The 21,838-nt window shown below is 43.5% G+C and overlaps 1 protein-coding gene and 1 pseudogene across 2 annotated transcripts in view; one reads left to right on the forward strand and one right to left on the reverse strand.

The window, feature by feature from the left end:
* The window catches only part of KCTD1 (potassium channel tetramerization domain containing 1), a 208,193-nt gene that overhangs the window by 7,658 nt on the left and 178,697 nt on the right, over positions 1 to 21,838 (forward strand). The gene's annotated exons all lie outside the window — the stretch shown is intronic.
* On the reverse strand, positions 14,578 to 14,856 carry LOC110568078 (large ribosomal subunit protein eL43-like; annotated as a pseudogene).

Raw genomic sequence — 21,838 nt, forward strand, 5'->3', positions numbered from 1 at the left:
TCAATCATTTGGGAACAGATCAAATTTGATCTGGGGAAGTATTGATGCTAAGACGTTGCCTCAAAGATAGTCCTGTTTTGCCTTCTGATTACTCACATGGAGGTCTTACTGTGCACAATTGTCATGGGATTTCTGAAATCTACAGACACTTATGCTATGAAATGATGCAAATACACCACTAGGTTCTAAACCCCCACAAGGGGAATCACTGAATTTGCCTATTAACACTGCAAAGAAACATGGGACCCGGTCTGATACCCATTCCATCCAGCAGATGGCAGTGACACACATTCGCAAATAAACTGGGAATCGCCTCTGGTCTTGCTATTAGTTTCTCACCATTGCCTCCTCTCCTGCAAAAGGAAAACCCAGCCAGCTTTAAAAAGCTGCCTTTTCTCAGCACTTTGGGAGGCCGAGGCGGGCGGAGCACGAGGCTAGCAGATCGAGGCCATCCTGGCCAACATGGTGAAACCCTGTCTGTACTAAAATACAAAAAATTAGCCAGGCATGGTGGCACGCGCCTGTAATCCCAGCTGCTCGGGAGGCTGAAGCAGGAGAATTGTCTGGACCCGGGAGTCGGAGGTCGCAGTGAGCCGGGATCGCGCCATTGCACTCCAGCCTGGTGACAGAGCGAAACTCCGTCAAAAAATAAAAAACAAAACAAAACTGCCTTTGTTCCTTCACCGAAATAACCGAGGCTCAACGGGGACAGCCGGAAGGATGAACACCTCCGAGCTGCCTGTTTCTTCCTGGGCTGTGGGGCAGAGAGGAGGGAGAAAGTAGACCTTGTTATCTGATGCAATCCACTTACTGCCAGTTTCCCAGAGATATGACCCATAAGAGGCCTGCTTTCCTGTGCATTTAATCAAATAAACAGAAGAAAGTGCTGTCAGCCGCCAGCGTCTACCATGCTACCACAGGCTCTGGGTTGAGAGCACTTGATGCCGAAACTGATCAGGTATACTAGTAAAGATAATGCCCAGTCTTAGGCAGTCATGGGCTGCCAGGGAATGGAACAGTGTCGTGTGCTACTAAAGACCCATGCGAAGACCTTTTATGTGGGCTTGTGCAATGACTTGGTCTTCTGATGGTTAGAAATAGAGACCCACTGTTAATTGTGTGACCCCCAAGCCTTGGTTTCCTTATCTATACAATGTGAGTGAGGAAAACCACCTCAGGGGGTTGTTGTAAGAATTGAGTATGTAACACCAATACAGTGCTTCTAAGTGCCAGACTTTCTCAAGGGCTTTGCAAGATATTACTCATGGAATCCTCATCCATCACCTAAGAGGGTGATATTACTGGCATTCCCATGTTTTAGATGAGGAGATGGAGGTGCAAAGAAATAAAATAACTTGCCTAGGGTCACATATGGTGAGTGGCGGAGCCAGGAGTTGAACTGTGCATTCAAGCTTCCGGTCTTTGCTCTTAGTCTCTAGATGTGGCTGCCTCTTACTAATACTGATTAGTAATTACTAATAGCTAATAATTAAGCACTTTCCATATGCTAGGAACTTTACATATTTTAACTCCTCTCGTATTTTCAGGTTCTCTATAAAGGTGGGAAAGATGACCTTCCTCATCTTAACAAATGAGGAAAAAATATTTACTCTGTGCCCACTCAGAAACATAATAAAGAAACACAATAAAGTAATTCCAAAGAGGTGTAATTACTTCTGCTCTAATTTACACGTGGATACAGGGATACAAATTAATGACAAGACTGCAATCTATTTCAGTGCTAAAGGGTGGGTCCCTCTGTAACTCCCTCTGTAATTGACTTAGCGATAAGAGAAATCGGCAGTTGGAGTATATGGGGCTTATGCTCCCATTGTACATGACAAGGTATGTGAACAATTTTTTAAATTGTCTTGCTCTTCAAAATTTTCATCAGGGGACCTTGGATGTTCATAGCCTCACAGCCATTTCCAGAAATGGTGAATGGCCCGCAGAGATTCGGTTTGGTTCCACTCCTGTTTAGCGCTGCCTCCCCTGCTAAGAGTCACCATCATCATTTGATGAAGAGGTAAGAAGATTTAGGTGATTTAAAGCCCGGCACAGTGGCTCACACCTGTAATCTCTTCACTTTGGGAGGCCGAGGCAGGCGGATCACCTGAGCTTAGGAGTTTGAGACCAGCCTGGTCAACATGGCGAAACCCTGTCTCTACTAAAAATACGAAAAAAATTATCCAGGCATGGTGGCTCAGACCTATAATCCCAGCTACTCGGGAGAAGCTGAGGTAGGAGAATCACTTGAACCTGGGAGGCAGAGGTTGTAGTCAGCCGATATTACACCACCGCACTCCAACCTGGGCAACAGAACAACGAGACTCTGTCTCCAAAAAAAAAAAAAAACTAGGTGATTTGTTAAATGGCCATCACCTATGAGGGCCTGCTCCTTTGCCCGTGAGTTCCGGGGAACTCACAATGGTCAAAGAAATTAACCTGCAGTATGAACTTCCTCGGTCTCTCCCTGATCAGAAATGCCATTCTAAGTCTGGGATGGAAGACAGGTTGTAGGATCTAGAGTCTAATAACTTTGGACCCTACCTTATGAGTCTGCACAAATGAGGTTTGGTAGAAGAGACAACTCTCAAAACAAGGCCAAAATTTCAGAATTCAGCCTTTTCTTTTGAGACAGAGTCTCACTCTATCACCCCTGCTGGAGTGCAGTGGCACGATCTCGGCTCACTGCAACCTCCACCGCCCAGGTTCAATTGATTCTGCTGCCTCAGCCTCCCAAGTAGCTGGGATTACCGGTGACTTCTACCGCGCCTGGCTAATTTTTGTATTTTTATTAGAGACAAGGTTTCACCATTTTGGCCAGGCTGGTCTTAACTCCTGACCTCGTGATCCACCCGCCTCGGCCTCCCAAAGTGCTGGGATTACAGGCGTGAGCCACCATGCCCGGCCGAATTCAGCCTTTATTAGTGGCTGAGCATATTTTAGTTCAAACATCCAAAATATCTGAAATGTGAATCATTCAAAGGTTGCGTAAATCAGTCTATCTCTATAAGAAGTGCAGGTGGTTTTCTATAGGAAAAACAGGTTTTGATCTAGGCCTGCTCCAGTCTAGCTCATTCCCACTGAGTAGAAAGAGCCACAGGAGTTCAAGACCAGTGGAGTCACAGAGACCTGACCAATCATGTATATTGCTGCAAGGTGAGTCAGGGTAGAGTAAGTGAAAGACAATGGAAATACTGCACACTTCCACCTTAAGAAATTTCTTTCTTTTTTTTCTTCCTATTAAACCTTTGTGTTCATGCAAATCTTTGCATATGCTATTCTTTGCCTTCTGATGTTTTTATGTCTAAGTGCATTAGAAACATTTCTAGCTAAAGTTCAAATCATTTAAAAAGCTCAATATTTTAGCTATGCATAATTGTTCAAGGGGTCTTTCTTTTTCCCTCTGAAAAAAACTGAGTCAAAATGCATTTTAGATTTTAGGCTAAGATTCAGATTTTACTTTTGAAAACATACACCCAGATTCCTTTTAGAGTCACACTTTTTTTTTCATTGTACAGTTGAAGTGTTCATATAGCTGAGTTATTTTTGACAGCTCTTCTGCAAACTATAAATGTCTGGTAAGAACATCTCCAAATTATTCTGCTAAGGAGCATGACAGATACATTTTTTAACACCTGAAAATTATATCTTCTGATAAGTTTGGTAATTCAAGAGCTGATGATATAGTTACATATGATCTATCTTCTCTCTTTGCTTTTTACTGTTGTCTGCTTTTTGGCCTCATAATTACTTTTTTGGTACCTCTGTCAAAGGATGGAGAAAAGAAGAGAAAGGAAATACATTTCAAATTCATTTCTCTTTCTTTCTCCCTCCTGCTCCCGCTAACAACTTGACAAAGTAGGTTAGAAAGGAGTCAGCTCTTGATCCATGCTAGCAGAGGGATGTAACAGCATGAGTAATCCAAAAGAATAGCCAATCCAATATCATTTTTGTTAATATGTTGATGTGATATATTAATTAGGCTAGTATTAAATATTGCAATCTTAATTTGCACATTACTATTGGACTCATATTTTTCTTCATTTCACTTCTGCAGTCTTACTATATGGCTTCAGCATTAATATGAAAGACTTATCCAACCCCTTACCAAGTAGTCTCTTCCATTATGAATATGAATCAGCCTTCCCAAAGTATTTTCTAGATCAGTGGTTCTCGAACTTTAATATACATCAGAATTGTCTGCAGAGCTTGTTAAAACACAGATTTCTGGCGCCACTCCCAGAGTTTCCAATTAGGTAGTTCTAGGATGAGGCCTGAGAATTTGCATTTCTAGCAGGTTCTCAATGGATGCTTATGCCCTTGTCCCAGGGACTGCACTTTGAAAACCCCTGTTCTAGGGGAATAGTAGACCCTAGAGATGATCCTGGAGGGAAATTTTAAAAAGGATTCACACAGCTAGGCACAGCAGCTCATGCCTGTAAACCCAGCACTTTGGGAGGCCAAGGTGGGAGGATCACTTAAGGAGTTTGAGACCAGCCTGGGTATCAAACCTCATCAAGACCTCATCTCTCCAATAATGATAATAATAATAATGAGGCATGATGGTATGTGCTTGTAATTCCAGCTACTCTGGAGGCTGAGCCAGGAGGATTACTTGAGTCCAGGAGTTTGAGGCTGCAGTGAGTTATGATAGCACCACTGCACTCCAGCCTAGGTGACAGAGTGAGAATCTGTCTCAAAGAGGCAAAAAAAAAAAAAAGGATTTATGTGCCTGTAATCCTAGCTACTCAGGAGGCTGAGGCAGGATGATCACTTGAGCCCAGGACTCTGAGGCTACTGTGAGCTATGATCACACCACTGCACTTTATTTTCTTGAGATGGGGTCTCACTCCAGGCAATAGTGAGACCCTATGTCTGAAAAATAAAAAAATAAAAAAAAGGATTCATTAGTCAAATAAGTCTGGGAAACATGATACCCTCTTTTGAGGCCTTGTTAAATATTTTGAAGATTTGTAGAAGTCTTGCAATATGGGGAATCCGTTTTCTAACTTGCTTTTTCTGAAGTTATTTGACCACAGAGCCCTTTATTCTGTCAGTACCATCTAACTCTCAGAATTACTATTCTTGGAACACACACGTTGGGGAAGCCTGCCCTATTTTGCAGTGCCTTGATGGGCTAACCTTCAGTACCTCTCACTTCTGCTTCATGTGGGCAACCCACTGCCACAGACACAGCTTGGCCATTTGCATCACTTGGCATCTCTGCAGCTCAAAAATCTTTCACTCCTGGCATTCTGTTGACCAGAGTATATTATTCTCCAACTGTTCTCACTAAGCCTGCTTTTCAACCTCGAGGCCATTTGCAGTCCCTTCCTTGCTACATCTTTCTCTCTCTCTCTTTTTTTTTTTTTTTTTATTCTTTTGAGACAGAGTCTTACTCTGTTGCCAGGCTGGAGTGCAATGGTGCAATCTCAGCTCACTGCAACCTCTAACTCCTGGGTTCAAGCGATTCTCCTGCCTCAGCCTACGCGGCATCTGGGATTACAGGAGTCTACCACCACATCCAGCTAATTTTTCTATTTTTAGTAGAGAAGGGGCTTCACCATTTGGCCAGGCTGGTCTTGAACTTCACACCTCAGGTGATCTGCTCACCTCAGCTTCCCAAAGTGCCAGGATTAAAGTGTGAGCCACTACACCTGGCCCCTGCTTCCTCTTTACTCACCCCACTGCCTGTCTTCCTTGTCACCTCTCCCTCCTTACTCAGCCTGGGTTCAGTGGATTCTTGTTTCCATAGCATGCTTAATACTACTCTTAATTCTTTTTTTTTTTTTTTGAGATGGAGTTTTGCTCTTGTTGCCCAGGCTGGAGTGCAATGGCGCAATCCAGCGCCTCCCAGGTTCAAGTGATTCTCTTGCCTCAGCCTCCTGAGTAGTTGGGATTACAGGCATGCGCCACCACGCCTGGCTAATTTTGTAATTTTAGTAGAGACGAGGTTTCTCCGTGTTGGTCAGGCGTGATCCACCGCACCCGGCCACGATCTTTAATTCTTTCATCACCTAGACCTCTCTGTCCTTTCTGTCTTGCCAACAGTCGGTCCTGGATAACCTTCCTTCTTCCTCACTTTTGATCCTGGGGTCCTGAGTGGCACCAGTGGATTGTCACATAATTCTTCCTGCTGCCATTACAACACCCATCTGTTCAGCCAGTATTTGCATGACTTTGTCTATGTTAGGCACTACCTTAGGCCTTAGAAATACAGGCATAAACAAGGCAAAAAATCCAAGATCTCACAGAGTGTACTTTCTAGGCGGAGTGGGGATGAGAACCAAATTAGATAGGATTAAGTGCTATGCAAAAAAATTAAACAGGTGTGACCTCCATAAAGAGGTGACATGGAAGCTGATCTCTGGGTGGCAGTCACATTAGCTCACCTTAGTGGGTCCCTTGATGTGGCCTGGCAGTGCCCAGCTAACTTCTTATTTCATCCCCCACGAGGCTGTTCTAGATCTCTTTACTCTTCCCAAATTCCAAACTCATCCCCACTTATCAGATAATTTTGCTTCCTGATGTAGTGAGAGGTCCACTCCCTCTACTCCTGACACCAAGTCTCCACCATGGCTTCACTAATCTCTTTCTTTCTTGTTGTCCCTCCTAGTGTCTGGTCTTTCCCCTCTCCATTGGCCCCTTCCTGTAGCCTAAAACCATCTGTCGAACAACCTGAATTTCATATGCTGAAGCCCAACCCCACAGTGGCTGTGTTTAGAGATAGGGTCTTTGGGGACATAATTAAAAGTAATTAAGAGTTTGTAAGGGTAGGGCCCTGATTCAATACTATTAGTGTTCCTATAAGAAGAGACACCAGATAGCTCAACCTCTCTCTGCTGTCACACAAAAAAGAGGCTGTGTGAGTACACAGCAAGAAGGTGGCTGTCTGCAAGCCAGGAAGAGAGCCCCTCCAGAATCTGTATCTCCGGCTCCTTGATCTTGGACATCCCAGCCTCAGGAACCGTGAGAAATAAATTTCTGTTGTTAAAGTCACCCAGTCTGTGCTATTTTGTTATGGCAGCCTGAACTCACTAATACACCATCCTTCAACACAAGACAGAACCTCCCTGCCTCCTGCTTCCACTTCCCTTGCCCCCCTGCTCACGCCAGCGCACGCCCCTCCCGCCCACCGCCATCTGGCTTCTCACACCTTCCGCCTTCCTCCCCTCCCCGCAGGTTGTACTTTTCAAATTACGTTTCCTTCTAGTGTGTTCATTTAGTGCATTCTTATGCCTTTTCAAAATGGGACAGCATTACAAAACATAGGATGGAACATGTTCTAAAAGGTTTTATTTTTAACTTCTCTTGGGATCGCAACCTCTGCAGTCTTTCACTGTTTCACGCTACTTAACTGACCTCAGACGCCAAATGTAATCTCTGCCTGTCACTGAATCCAACATATTTCTCTGTGAAATTCCCTTTTTTACTTCCTTAACTGTTTTTTTGAGTGACTTAGGGAAATAGGGATTAGTTAATGCTCTGGTTTGTATTTTTCAACATCAACACTGTCGGTTTCCTGCCGCTTTCCTACTGAATGGTAATAGCCCTAAGCAGGACTGAAAATCTGAATTGAGAAGCTGGTTTATTCTTTCTCAGGAAATTTTTCCCTCCTAAACGTTTGTATTTTCTTTTTAATTAATTAATTAGAATCCCATCAACCATTGCTAACTTAGTGGAATATGATCACAGGACATGCCCGAGAGGCACCGATTGCTGGGAGAGGACAAGGGTCATGGCTTCCCCAAGTTGACGTCTTGCATCCAGAGCTGTGGTCACTCTCCCTGAGGAGAGATGATAAGACATAGTGATGAGTTAGGATTAGGACATTCAATTCCACTGCTGTGGATTCCCTCCAAAGCCCCTGCACTGATTACAAAGAGTTCCTGGCTCTACTCTGTCACTTCCCCACAAAGAAAGCCAAAAAACCTACCCTGCATTGCAGTGACTTAAGCCCAAGATTCCACAGGGTGTGGGAAAGTGTCAAGCAAGGAAGGGGGGAATAAATAGAGCAACATCTGTAGAGCACTTTGCATAGTGCCCAGCGTGTGGTGAGTGATCAGAAAACGGTGGTCATTGTCATCAATGCCATTGTCAGTATAATTATTACTGGTCCTCATCATATTGATATACATATGCACATGTATGTACACAAATGCATGTGTCCATGAGTGAGGATTCCTTCTGGCTCTAAATGGAACCTATGAGCCTTGAAGGAACTCGAGGTGAAATGGTGAAGCTCATCTCAAGATCTGATACCTGCCGTTAGAGTTTTCTAGAAGGATGGTTGAAATGTTACTTTAGGCACTGATTTTGTCCCTAGAAAAGGGGCATGGAGCAGGCTCTGCCCACCTAATCCCATCAGATCGATGAATACTTACAAAGAGTTAAACAGCTAGGCAAATATGGCATGCCAGGAGGACTGCACCAGGGGTTCTAGGATGGGGGTTGTCATAGCTTGGGGACAAGATGGGGTGGGAGGCCTACTGTGATAGAGACCAGTGGGGAAATGAAAAAAGGAAACTGAACAGAAGGTGAAACTTCACTCTTGGGCTGCCTGTGAAGAGTAGCAAAATGCTAGCCCAACAGGGAAGAATATGCCATGGGAAGCATTCACAAAGCTGTGACTGAGCTAAAAAGGGCAGAGGAGCTTCTGGTGTCTAGAGAAAGAATATTTTTAAAATTCCAAACTATACAAGTAAAATATTACACTCTATGCTGTGGGTTACAAGCAACCAATTAATCTGCACCTTGTGTTCAGGCACCGTGGGGCTGCAAGGAAGGCAAAGGCGCTGCCCCCAGATGCTTGGAATCTTGGAAGAAACGTGGTAAATGACAGTGGGTTAGGGAACTTGAACGGAGTGCGAGGCCCAGCAGCCAGTGGGTTGGGGAGGTTTCCTGGAGGAGGTGAGGGTAAATACAGGCCTTAGATACACACACAGCAAGCCAGGCTGGGACAGTGAGATGAACTGCAGGTGAAAACAATCTTAAAAGGCGAGTAAGAAATCAGTCTGGCAGAAACAGGAGCTTGGGGAGGAAAACCGCAAATGCAGCCCCCTTTCCTGTTCCCATCCACCCTGCTTCTGGGATCTTGGCCACTCTCTCGGATCTCGATCCCACAGTACCATCCAGCTCTGCCATCCTTGTCCTCTCTATGTCCCCAAGCTTCCTCCGCAGATGCCTCCTCTTTCTATTTTGACCACTCTTCCCAGGGAACCTCATGTTCCTTGACTTCAGAACAAATCAGTGCAGCTGACTCCATTCTGTTTTGCTCTCTGCATGTGTCTACCTGCCCAGTGCACGCCCCCGCCTCACAGACAGCACACTCTAAGAAGGTCCCAAAGTAACCTTGTCACCTTCCTGCCCTCCTAAACGTTTCTCCCTCCGGTAAGTGCTCAGGTGCTCAGTACAGAATCCCCATGATTTTCCTGACTCCTTGCTTTGCCTCAATCCATCCTGGACACACAGACACACGTGTGTGCAGGTGCATCACGGTGCATGTGCATTTGCTCACACACAGGCTCATCAAGGTCATTCCTGCCCCCTGAGAGTCTCTTGTATCCATGCCCCCATCCCCTCTCACTCTCATTCCTATTTGTTTGTTTTTCAGAGACAGGGTCTCGCTCTGTCACCCAGGCCGGAATGCAGTGGCACCATCACGGCTCACTGCAGCCTGGATCTCCTAAGTTCAGCTCCCAGGAACCTCAGCTCCCCCACCACCTGCCCCACCAGTAGCTGGGACTATAGGTGGGTGGCATCATGCATAGATAATTTTTAAATTTTTTGTAGGGATGACACCTCACTATATTTTCCAGACTGGTCTTGAATGCCTGGACTCAAGCAATCCTCTTACCTCAGCCTCCCTAAGTGCAGTTTACAGGCATGAGCTACTGTGCTCAGCCACACTTTCATTCTCTACACTCACTCATCTACCCTCTCTCCTCTGGACCACTGGACTTCATCCTTTAGACCTCTTTTCTCTGGACCCCTGCTGTGGCCACCACGCTTGTCCCTCCTACTTCCTCTCTGCAAACCACTCCCCACCAACACAAGCTCCTTCCTGCTCTTACAAAAATTCTCTTTTGACAACCCAGTTCAGAATATTAGGAGGCCAAACCCTATCTTGAACAAAACTGTTCATCTACTCATGTGTATTGAGTCTATGCTGTGTGACCCCCACGCAGCAGTGTGGCCCAGGGATTCAGAATACAGGTGCTGGAGCTGATTGTCTGGGCCTAGAGTCCTACGCTGCCGCTTCCAACTATGTGACCCAGCCTTTGAACGTTTCCTCATCTGTAAATGGGAATCAGCATTTGACCTACAGCACAGCGGTGTTGTGAGGATTAAACAAAGCAAGCCCTTGTAACAGAGCCTGACACATAATTAGCACCCATTACACAGTAGCTATGATGGGGCGGGGGAGAGAGATAATAAGAATGCAGTAATGTTATCCATCATGTTTATCATTATTCTGTTGTTATACAATAATGTTTAACTCTGGGCTGTAGGATTTTTATTTTCTAGTTTTTTTCTATATTTTTCCAATTCTCTGTAATACCCATGAAATTCTTTTACAACCATTAAACTGATCTTTTCTTTGGAAATTACATGATGTTACATCCTTGTTTAAACATGTTCAGTAACCTCCCACTGCCTACAAGATAGGAACCAAAGCCCTGGGCCCGGCCTAGGGAGCCCTGCATCTGCTGGCCTCAGCCAGATATGCTGGCGACTCTTCCCACTGCCCCACTTGCATTCCAGGCTCCACCTTCTCCAGGCCTCTTGGCTTCCAGATGCTGAGTCCTGCATCATCTTCTCTTTTTATTGTGTCCTTACTTCCCAGGGATTCTCAGCTCCTCTACTTCACTACTGCCCAACGAGACCTCTGTTCATACTAGGAACTCCTGGACTCAAGCATTCCTCCATGGTTCGGATCCCAGCTTTTCTGGGGGGAGGTGTTTCTCCCATGGGGACTCTGGGGCAACATGCGTTGCTCACCAAGACCGAGAGCTCCCTAAGTCTGCAGGCTGGGTCATAGTCCTGTGGGCATCTCTAAACATCTGTAGCATCCTCCGAGGTTTGAAGAGAGGTAGAGGATGGGGAGGCAAAGAAGGGAGGGGCGCTGTTGCATGCAGGGCTCTAAAAACAAGACTCAGCAAGAGGGAATGTTACAAGATTTTTTTGAGGACAACAAGATAAAAGCAACATTTTAGAAACAGATATGGGCAGTAATATTATGCAAAATGAATAATGTGTGGAGGTCAGAAAGTCAGTAAAGGTCGGGCATGGTGGCTCATGCCTGTAATCCCAGCACCGTGGGAGGCCAAGGTGAGCAGATCACAAGGTCAAGAGATCAAGAGTATCCTGGCCAACATGGTGAAACCCCATCTCTACTGAAAATACAAAAATTAGCTGAGCCTGGTGGCGCATGCCTATAGTCCCAGCTACTCGGGAGGCTGAGGCAGGAGAATCACTTGAGCCCAGGAGGTGGAGGTTTCAGTGAGCCAAGATCACACCAATGCAGTCTGGCCTGGTGACAGAGTGAGACTCCATCTTAAAACAAAAACAGAAAGTCAGTAAAGATGCAGTTGGCTGTAGTTGAATCAAAAGGGGCAAGGTCTTGTTCTCAGGTGGACTGGCCGCTGAAAACAGCACCGAGAGCTCCCACGGCTCCTGTTCCTGGCCACATACCCTTTGCTGCCTTGCCGAGCACACTTCCCCATACACCCCCAATGACTCCCACCAGCCTCTTTGACCAATACTAATGTCATAGCCACCTAACGTGAGATATAGTCACACAGCTAACTGTGAAGCAGTAGAGACGTGATTCAAACCTGATACAACTGACCCCAAAACGAGGGCTGCTAACCAAACCTCCTCCACTGCGGCTGCTGCTACATCTGAACAGCTAGCAGATCTCTTGGCCTTCAGAACAGAAATGCTGAGGTTAAAAAATGAATTGTAAGCTGTGTTCAGGCCTGGAATAGTCTTGCAGTTGTATTTTAAGACTTTTTTTTTTTAACTACTGGAAAAACTTGGGTGAGAGATAAATAAAATATTAAAGGAGGGAAGGAGGTATTCAAGTGTCTTCTAGGAAGTTCTGAAGGTTATGAATAGAATGAACTTGGACTGATTTGACATTGAACTGCGGAGTGTGGGAGTTTCTGGATAAATGAAAAATGCTCTGTTACATAACAAGCTGCAGTGCTTTTGAACTTTATTACCTGCAGGTATGATACAGGCTGAAAATGTAAAGTGAGTGCAAAAGACCCAGATATACTGATAGATGATTAATTTGCAACTGATTTTTTTAAAAAATAAACTATATATGGGAGAGATTTCCCTTCGTTTTTGAAGTGACACCCAGGAGAGCCAGCCTATGAATTCAGACTGTCCTTGCTAAGATGGTCTAACGTTACAAAAATGATAATAGCCACAAGGTGCCAGGACTCTGCTGACACCCTCTTACTCAATTCTCACAAAAACCCTTTGAGGAAAGCATTATCATCTCCACTCTTCAGATGAGGAAAGAGGCACGGCTTACATAACTTTCTCAGCGCTGCACAGCTGAAAAACAGACAAAGCTGAGATTCCAGCCCGAGTCAGTGGACCCCAAAGACCAGGCTCCTCCCAATATAGACACTGCCTCTAGGGTGGGCCGACCGCTGGACTCACACAGACATGCCTTCTAATACTTTTGTGTCCTGGAATCTTCTGCAACAACAAGAAACAGGCCTCATCCCACTGAAGTGACAGGGCTACCTTTCTCCACTGAAAGGATGCCAGGCTTCTTAGTCATGGCCCGACTTCCCTCTGTCTCCAGCTCTTGAAATCGGCAGAGGGGAGGGTGACCACACTAGGTGGGCTGACCCCATAATAGAAGCCTTAACACATTGCACATTTCTGCCCACACACCCAGCGCCTCCTCCTCGCAGCTCACATCAGCACCACCCCCAGCAATCTGGATAGTCCTCCTGCCATTTGACAGAACTTTCTTCGTTGTTCAGTCTCTGGGGTTCACATAAAGCCAGAGTTTACACTTTGGAGTGTTCCTTTGTCCTGTGGCAAATCTGGCCTGGGGTTCAGAAGGAGAATGGGAGGCGCCTAATCAGAAGCAATCCAGAGACCATAGAGTCAAGAGGAGGAAGGGGGGTAAGAGCAAAACATGGGAGACGCATGGAGAATTCCAAGTACCACGCAGGAAAAAAAAAAAAACAATTTAAACAGTTTGAAAACTAGGCACAGCCTTGGTAGCGTCAGCGGTAGATGGAGCACAGACAAGGGGTCTGAAGCTCTCCGAGGTGCTCTGGAGTGAGCCAAGCATGGCAGGAACTGCGGCAGGTGAGAGCAGTGGGAATCCCCACTTCACCGCTTCTCCGCTGTGGAATTCAGGGGAGTTGCTTAACCTCTGGGAACCTCAGTTTCCTCTTCTGTATAATGAGAATGATAATATTCAACAAAGTGAAAATAGTTCCAGTAACTGCTGGCTAGGTTGGAATGGGGTCCAGCTGTTGGATGTCCAAGCCCCAGGCAAATAACTTTCATGGGGGCCCATCTGTATGAACAGTTTGGGTTTCTCTAAAGCATGGCAGGACCATTCTGGCAGCTGAAGCCACTTGCCAGGCTGCCCTCCTGGAAGACGTGTCCAGACACAGGGTCATGGGTGATCACGCGGGTGTGAAGTCCTAAGGGCATCCAGTGACCCTATGCTCAGATATTGGTTGGTGCAGAAGTAATTGCAACTTTTGCCATTGAAAGTAATAACAAGAACCGTGATTACTTTTTCACCAATCTAATAGAAATTCAGAGAGCGCTCTGAGTGGGAGAAATGAAAGTTTCAGTCAGGACTCAGAACACCTTGGTGTGATGGCACTGCCAGCTCTGGCCAGTCTCAGGCAGCAGGGAGGGATCCAGAAAATTCCAGGAAGTTGCTCCAATGTGAGGAGCCCTGAGAGGCACAGAGTCCCAGCTTGCTCAGGTCAAAGGACAATGCTAGCTGTGATGTTCTTAGGGGAACATAACCGTCACTCACATAAATAAAAACAGTCATCAGACAGGGTCCCTCCATGATCTTGTAGGAACAAACCAGCAACCAGACCGCCATGAAACAGAGAGATGGTCCCTCTGCAACCGCAAACATAAACTCCCCCCTCTTCTGACTAACCTGACTACTGCTTCTCTCTTCACGGCAGTCCTAGCCCACTTCAATCTTCCACCCTCCTGGAGAAATGATCAAGATGATAGCCCCAGTCGTCAAATCGCCCTTGCTCTTGGATTGCACTCAGTCTAAAACTGTCCACTCATTCCTTAACCCCTCCTTAGACTCTCCCAGCATAAGCCCTTAGTAAGCCCCTCCCACTCCCTCCCGCAGTTCCTGGTGTGTGCCCTCACTTACTGTAGCAAGCTGAATTAATCTACCCTGGCATGACTAGAAGTGTGTTCTTGGTGGTCTTGGGCTGAGGGGCTTCCTCATAAAAGAACCTATGTCCCAGGGCTCTTTGTTGTTGTTGTTACATAAATTAGCCCATTTATTATAGGCCAGTGATGTCTTAAAGAGTAGAGGAGCGTCTACTGGTCTTTCAGTTCCTTTAGTCTTCTGATGGTGGACTTGATCATGACAGCTGACGTGGGATTCTATGTCCAGCCTCCACCAGCTACTGTCTTCATGCAGGAACCACAGTGCCAGATCCCCACAGCTCGTCTCTTCATCTTGGTTTTGCCACAGAAAGGGCAAGTGTATTTGGCATGCTGGCTGATTTCAGTTTTCTTCACCATTTTCCACAGGGAGGCTCCATAGCGGGTCCTGTATTTACTGACGATCCCGACTTTCTTGGTACGTTTGGCCATGTCTCCGCGAACTGGATCCGAGCCCAGAGAGCTCCCAGGGCTCTTTTAAGGATTGTGCACAACAGTTCCTGGCGTGAAGAGGGCTGTCATTATTTGGGGGCATTTCACAGTCCTTCTGATCCATTCATTCACCAAGCGTCTAGCCTGGCTCCTCGGTCCTGAAAGCCCTGTGTGGCTTGTGCACCAGTAACCTCAGCATCACCTGGGGCTTGTTAGACATGCAGACCCTTGCGCCCCACCCTGGACTGACTGATGCGGTTTTTAACAAGATCCCCGGGGGATTTATGTTGCAGTTAAGTTAAAGAAGCACTGCTCTAGCTTAAGAGATCCGTTCTTGCACCACGTGCTCGGAACGGCGGAAAAGGGGGCATGATGGGGGAAGGTTCCTGTGGCTGCCATTCAAACACACATTAGGTTCCAGGCGATTTTCCAGCCATGGGTGTGGGCACGCCAGGCGTGCAGGAGCACGACCAGGTCTGAGAATTCAACTTGCTTATCCATTCATGAGCAACTCCAGTAGCAAGAATATGCCTGTTGCACTAGCAATCTTGTGTTCGTATCGTCTTAGTTTCTCACCCTAGTCCTGTGGGCGCAGTGAGCAGGGAAACACTTATCGTTTCCACTTTGTGGAAGAGAAATCTGAGCCTTTGAGATACACAGGTTTTGCTTAGTGTCACTTGCTGGCCAAATGATGGCGGCAAGCAGGTCCAGCACAACATTTAAGGGACACGAAAAAACTCAGAAACTGATATAAATAATACTTTAATGCAATATTTTTTGAAATAAAAATTAATACAAAAAGCTACAATTAGAAACAGATCAAAAGTTAATAAAGACAAGATTCCAAGGCAGCTGGGATTAGATTGAAAATTTTGATGTTTTTGTTCAATGTGGATGTTTTCAACATTAATTTTATTGTTTTTTAAATGCTGTTTCTTTTGCTTTCTGAGTCTCTTGGCACTCCCTTAAATTTTGCCTCATTCCTTTCTGCTAGAGCCTCAGAGGGCGTTCAGCAAATACCCAGAGTTTTGTGTGGTTTGTGGAGTTAGACTGCCCGGATTCAGATCCATGCTTGGCCAATTCCTAGCTGTGTTCATTTGGGCAAGTCAATTCAGCTTTACTGTTTTAGTTTCTTCTCTGTAAAATAGAGAGGGCTGAAGTTCAATTCAGTAAAGATAAAGAAGGACCAAGATGATGTAGTCCAATTACAGAGCTCTGAAGTTCTAGTTGAATCCAAATTTAAAATATCTACAAGATTGACAGCATTTACTTGAGTAATCCTCTATAAATATAAATTTTAATTATATAAATGTTCACATGTAATCATATCATACACACTGTTGTTTTTAGCTCAGTCTTTTAGCTCAATGCCCCTTCCTTCCTCTTTTCCTTCCCTCCCCTCCACGTGTAGCCCATGCTAACGTGCCTGATAGGTGTTTTCCATATTTTCCTTTGTATTTCTATAATGAGGTACAGACCACAACACACACATGCATATACATATGTACACATTTTGATACGGAGGTTGCGATCATTGTTTCACAAAATGGATTATATCGTAAATGCTTTTCTGCACTCAATTATGAACCATACCGTATAGAAATCCCTCCAAGCCAACCGGTGTAGCTCTATTCTTTTCTTCTTCATTTGCAGTATGCTAGTCTAGGGGTGCGCTGCCATGATTCATTTTCCCATTTTGTACTAATGAGGATTCATTTTCCCCCACTCTCTTGCCACCCTGAATAATGAGATATTTAAAAATACTGATGCATATATTCTAATATTGTAGATTACTTTTTCCTGTTCTGGAATTCGATATAAATGGAATCATATAGTCTGGAATCTTTTATATGTGGATTATTTTGTCAGCATGTTTTTGAGATTGAACCATGCTGTTGAGTGTAGCATAGTTCTATCCTTTTGATTGCTGAGTGGCCTGTTGTATGCATATATCACAGTTTGCTTATTCTTCTGAGTATGTATATTTCAAATTTTAATAGATACTGCTACGTTACTTTCCCAAAATGCTGTACAATTTGCATTTCAACTTTGTAATACATGTTTTAGTTGTCTTTAATTTTGGCATGATACGATGTCTCATTAGTACTTTAATTTGCATTTCCCTAACGACCGTACATTCAAGCATCTTTTTGTACATTTGTTGACTCTCTGCTTTTGTGCTTCTATAAACTGCCTTTTCTTATCCCTTCGTCATTTTTCTGTTGAGTTGCCAAATTATAAAATCTGTTTCTATATGATATAAGTACATTGTTCGTGGTTTGGGTTACAAGTATTTTTTCCAAATCTACCATTTGCATTTTGAATTTGCTTAGAATATTTAATACTGTACACATTTGGGGGGTAGCTATTTTATTTTATTTTTAATTGACAAATAATAATTGTGTATATTATGGGTTGATACCACATTTACGATGTGGTCAACTATATCTTTTTTCTATGGCCTCTTGTGTTTTCCGGTCTTAAGGTTTCCTTGTCCTTGGATTATACGTGAAGCCTCCTTCTACAGTAATTTATCTTGTCTTGTTGTGTACAGTTAGGACTTTACTCTCTGGGGAATGTATTTTTGTGCATGGTATAAGATAGGGATTTAATTTTACTTTATTTCAGAGGGACAGCCTGTATTGTTTTTAAAATAATTTATTATTTTCCCACTAAGTTGAACTCCCATATTTGATATATGATATATATTACATTCTCATATCCACGACCATTTCTACATCCTCTTTTCTCTTTTTCACTGATCTATTTCTCATTCTCATACCAATACAATATTTACTTCATAACAGCTTTATAATATTATCTGATGTCCAGTAAGGCAATTCCCCTTTCACTGTTCTTTTTTATTATTTTCCTGCTATTCTTGAGCATTTATTCTCAAGTGAATAAATGTATTCCTTATGAAATTTTAAATCATTTTATCCATTTATCCTCCTCACTCCTTCCCAAGACTGTTGCAATTCTAATCGTAATTACATAAAATTTATATATTTCTTTGGGAGAATTGATAATTTTATGACATATTCCGTTTCACATCCAAGAACGTGGTATATCTTTCCATTTGTTCAGACCTTGTTTTGAGACCTGTACTATGATTGAATTTTATTCATTTAGATGTAGCTATATTATTACTTATATCCCTAGATATTTTTGTTCACTATTTTATGAAGAGGATTTTTCTCTTTTCCATTTATATGTGCTTATTAGAATCGATAAAAGCTAATAATATGTTTCATTATCCTATATCCTCATACTCTTGTATTCTCTTATTAATTCTAATTTTATTTAGAAACTCAGGATCTCTTAGATTTTCATATCATCAGCAAAAATACTTATTTCTTCTTTTCAAGTGTTTATTTCAGTTGTTTACTTCCTTTTTATCGCATTTACTAAATCTTCCACGACAAAGTCAAATTGTAATGGTCAGAGCAAAGTTTCCTGTCTATATGTTGATTTTATTTTTTTTATTTAATTTTTTTTTTTTTTTTTTTTTTTTTTTTTTTTTGAGACAGAGTCTCACTCTGTTGCCCAGGCTGGAATGCAGTGGTGTAATCTTGGCTCACTGCAAACTCTGCCTCCTGGGTTCAAACAATTCTCCTGGCTCCTTCTCCTGAGTAGCTGGGATTACAGGCGTCAGCCACTACTTCCAGCTAATTATTTTGTATCTTTGGTAGAGAAGGGGTTTCAGCATGTTCGCCAGGCTGGTCTCGAACTCCTGACCTCAAGTGATCTGCTCGCCTTAGCCTCCCAAAGTGCAGGGATTACAGGTGTGAGCCACTGTGCCCAGCCTATATGTTGATTTTAAATGAAATGGTTTTAATGTTGTCGTGGATTTGATGGAGGTTTTTTAAGAAATGTTTTTCTTCTATTTAAGTGATGTTTGAACAAGAACAAAATTGCCTAATAATGCGTTTCTCAGAACATATGTCCATAGTTAAGTGATACATGGGTGTAATGATAGGTTAATTTCCTGCTATGAAAATATTTTTGCATTCCTGGAATAAGCCCTACGTGGTTTATTGATAAGGTGCTTGATTCTATTCTATTTAGAATTCCACTATCTTTATTTATAAATGAAATACAGTTTTTCACAAAGGAGATTTTGGTAAATTTCAGTGGCAAAATTAGAGATTCTATTGTCTGCCAGGTAACTAGAATAGCATCACCACCAATCTTACCAGAAAAGCATATATAAGTGTTGGGAAGATATTAAGGTCTCAGTTTGCAGATACAAGTTTTCCAAAATTCTAAAGCTTTCACTTGAGAGCTTCAGTTCTTTTCCTTTCGCTGATAAGTATCCTTCAGTCAAGGAAACATCTGCCAATTACCCAAGTCTCAATCATCATAGTTTGTCTGCCACTTGTTCTTTCAGATAAAATGGCGTTCCATGACAAAGTGGCTAGCGCAGCTCACAACTCAGCCACACAAGTGCTTTTCCTTGAGACTATCTTCACAGCACAGTATGCAGCAAAAATGCTTTATGCATACTTTCCAGTCAGCAACACAGAACACTAAGCAGCCATGTGAGCTGGGCCCAGTGGCTCATTCCTATAATCCCAACACTTTGGGAGGCCAAGGCAGGAGGATCACTTTGACCTCTCAAATTCTTAGGAGTTCAGGAATTTGAGACCAGCCTGGGTAACATAGCGAGATCCTATCTCCACAAAATATTTTTAAAAAATTAGCTGGGCATGGTGGCATGCCTATAGTCCTAGCTACTTTGAAACCTGTGGTAGGAGGATATTTTGAGCCCAGGAGTTTGAGGCTGCAGTGAGCCATGATTGTGCCAATGTCAGTCCAGCCTGGGTGACAGTGAGACCTTGTCTCTAAAAAAAAAAAAAAGACATATACTTAAGGAACTTAATAAAATTAACAATTTGTGCTGCTTTATCAAGAACATTCTTCAGTGAAACTGGATTTTTTTTAAAAACTGAGGGTGTGCAGCAGTGAAAAATACAACGATCACTCAGGCAGTGTGGTGCTGTTGCCTATATTAGCGGGAAGGCACCAGCAGTTTTACCATCACTCTTTTTGCACCATTCAGATAAAGGTCATCACAGTGAAAAAGCAAATAATACGTTAGTATTATTATAAACACAGTTTTGACCTTGCTGATCTCTAGCATGGGTCTCAAGGGACCCCAGGGTTCTGTGGGCTACACCTTGGAAACCACTGCTCTGGACAGATGAGGCTCCTTTTTTGTTCCTTGAAAGGGCCAAGCTCCAGGAGTTCGTAATCAGTCTGGCCAACATGGTGAAACCCCGTCTCTACTAAAAATACCAAAATTAGCTGGACATGGTGGCGGGCGCCTAGAATCCCCGCTACTCGGGAGGCTGAGGCCGGAGAATCGCTTGAACCAAGGAGGTGGAGGTTGCAGTGAGCTGAGATTGCACCACTACACTCCAGCCTGGGCAACAAAGCGAGATTCTGTCTCAAAAAAAAAAAAGGCCAAGCTCTTTCCTAAATCAAGGACTTTGCACATGCTGGTCCCTTGGACTGGAATGCTGATCTCACAACACCTTGCCTAGTCCATTTTTCTCCTCGTCTTTGAGATTGCAGTGTAACTGTCCCTTTCACAGGGCCCACTGCCCAAAGTAGGCCCAGCTGCTGTGCTCTGTGCTCTCAGTAAGCCTCAACATTTCTGTCATAGCCCTTTTTACAATTGCAATTAACATATCACCTGCATGTTTATCCATGAATATCGGCTCCCTTACGAACGTAAACTTCTGGCTTCGTCTACCTCTTCTGCCTCGGTATCCCCTGCAGCTGGCACCTGACTTACTGCATTCAATCAATATTATTGAATTAATTAAGGAGTGAATGATCTGTTTTGCTTATGGCTGGTTAGCTCGGTTAGCTTGCAGGGCAGAGGCCAAGGTCATGGGTTGGCCCAATTTTACCCTTTTCTCCTTTTACAGCTCCCATCACCAGCTTTTCTTCCTCAGGCCTGCACTGCACACCGACTGGGATGGAGGGTGCAGATGAATAAAGGCAAATCCATCAGCATAAGTAAGAAAACCCTCCACACTCCCTCCCTCATAATTTGTTGTAGATTTGTTGCCATCTGCAAAGCCAGAAAGACAACTCCAGCACTTCCTGATCATCTTGAGACCCACTTAAACTTCCTGAGACTGTGAAATCTCTCCTGTTTATTCATTTACTAAAAGTCCCCTGGTCCCCCAGCAAATACTCACGTTTTGCAGAACCCAGAAAAGTAATCAGAAACTCTCCAGCAGTTATGAACCATAGTTTAAAAACCTCTGAACTAACAAAATTATCATTCTGTCCCAGATTTAAACCGAATTGTGGTGATTATAGCATGGACTCTGCAGTTCTGGTTGAGAGGCCAATTTAATTAGAAGCTTCTATCTTCAGGCTCTTATAACTCCACCCCATACCCTTTCCCCAAAAATAATTCTTCAGGATGAAATTTGTAATGCTGTCTCTCAGCCTAAAGGTATATTTTCTTGTAGAAAGTTGAGTTAAGTTTTCATTTAGACTATTTTTAAAACTTAAGAAAAAGGGCAAAAAAGGGGGATTTCACCACTTAAGAAATCACTCAGATACTTTTTTTTTTTTTGCTTTATTTTTTTCCCAAATGCAAACTGCTTCCTTTAGCACTTTCAAGTTGTCCTTCTTAGTGCCTTTGGCATGTTTGAAGAAATTTGGTTGAGCTATAATGAAGTTGTTCACAAAATGTGAATTGCCCATAAGTAGATTTATTTCCACTCTTTAAAAGAAACTTGCATGGAAATGGTACATGGGGAATTATGATCAAAATTCAGATCTATGAAAAAAGGTGTGCATGTATATGTGTGTGGGGGTGTGTGTGTATATATTATAAGTGTATTAACATCTTACCAATGAAAGTGTCATTGGTCAACCACATGGCCTGTCACCGAAAATGACCTTAGAAATCATTTAGTCCAGGTCCTGTTTACAGGTGAGAAAACTGAAGCCCAAA

The sequence above is a fragment of the Aotus nancymaae genome, unplaced genomic scaffold (assembly GCF_030222135.1).
Source record: "Aotus nancymaae isolate 86718 unplaced genomic scaffold, 86718_ANA_hifiasm-v0.15.2.pri h1tg000020l, whole genome shotgun sequence".
In the NCBI taxonomy this organism is placed as follows: Eukaryota; Metazoa; Chordata; class Mammalia; order Primates; family Aotidae; genus Aotus; species Aotus nancymaae.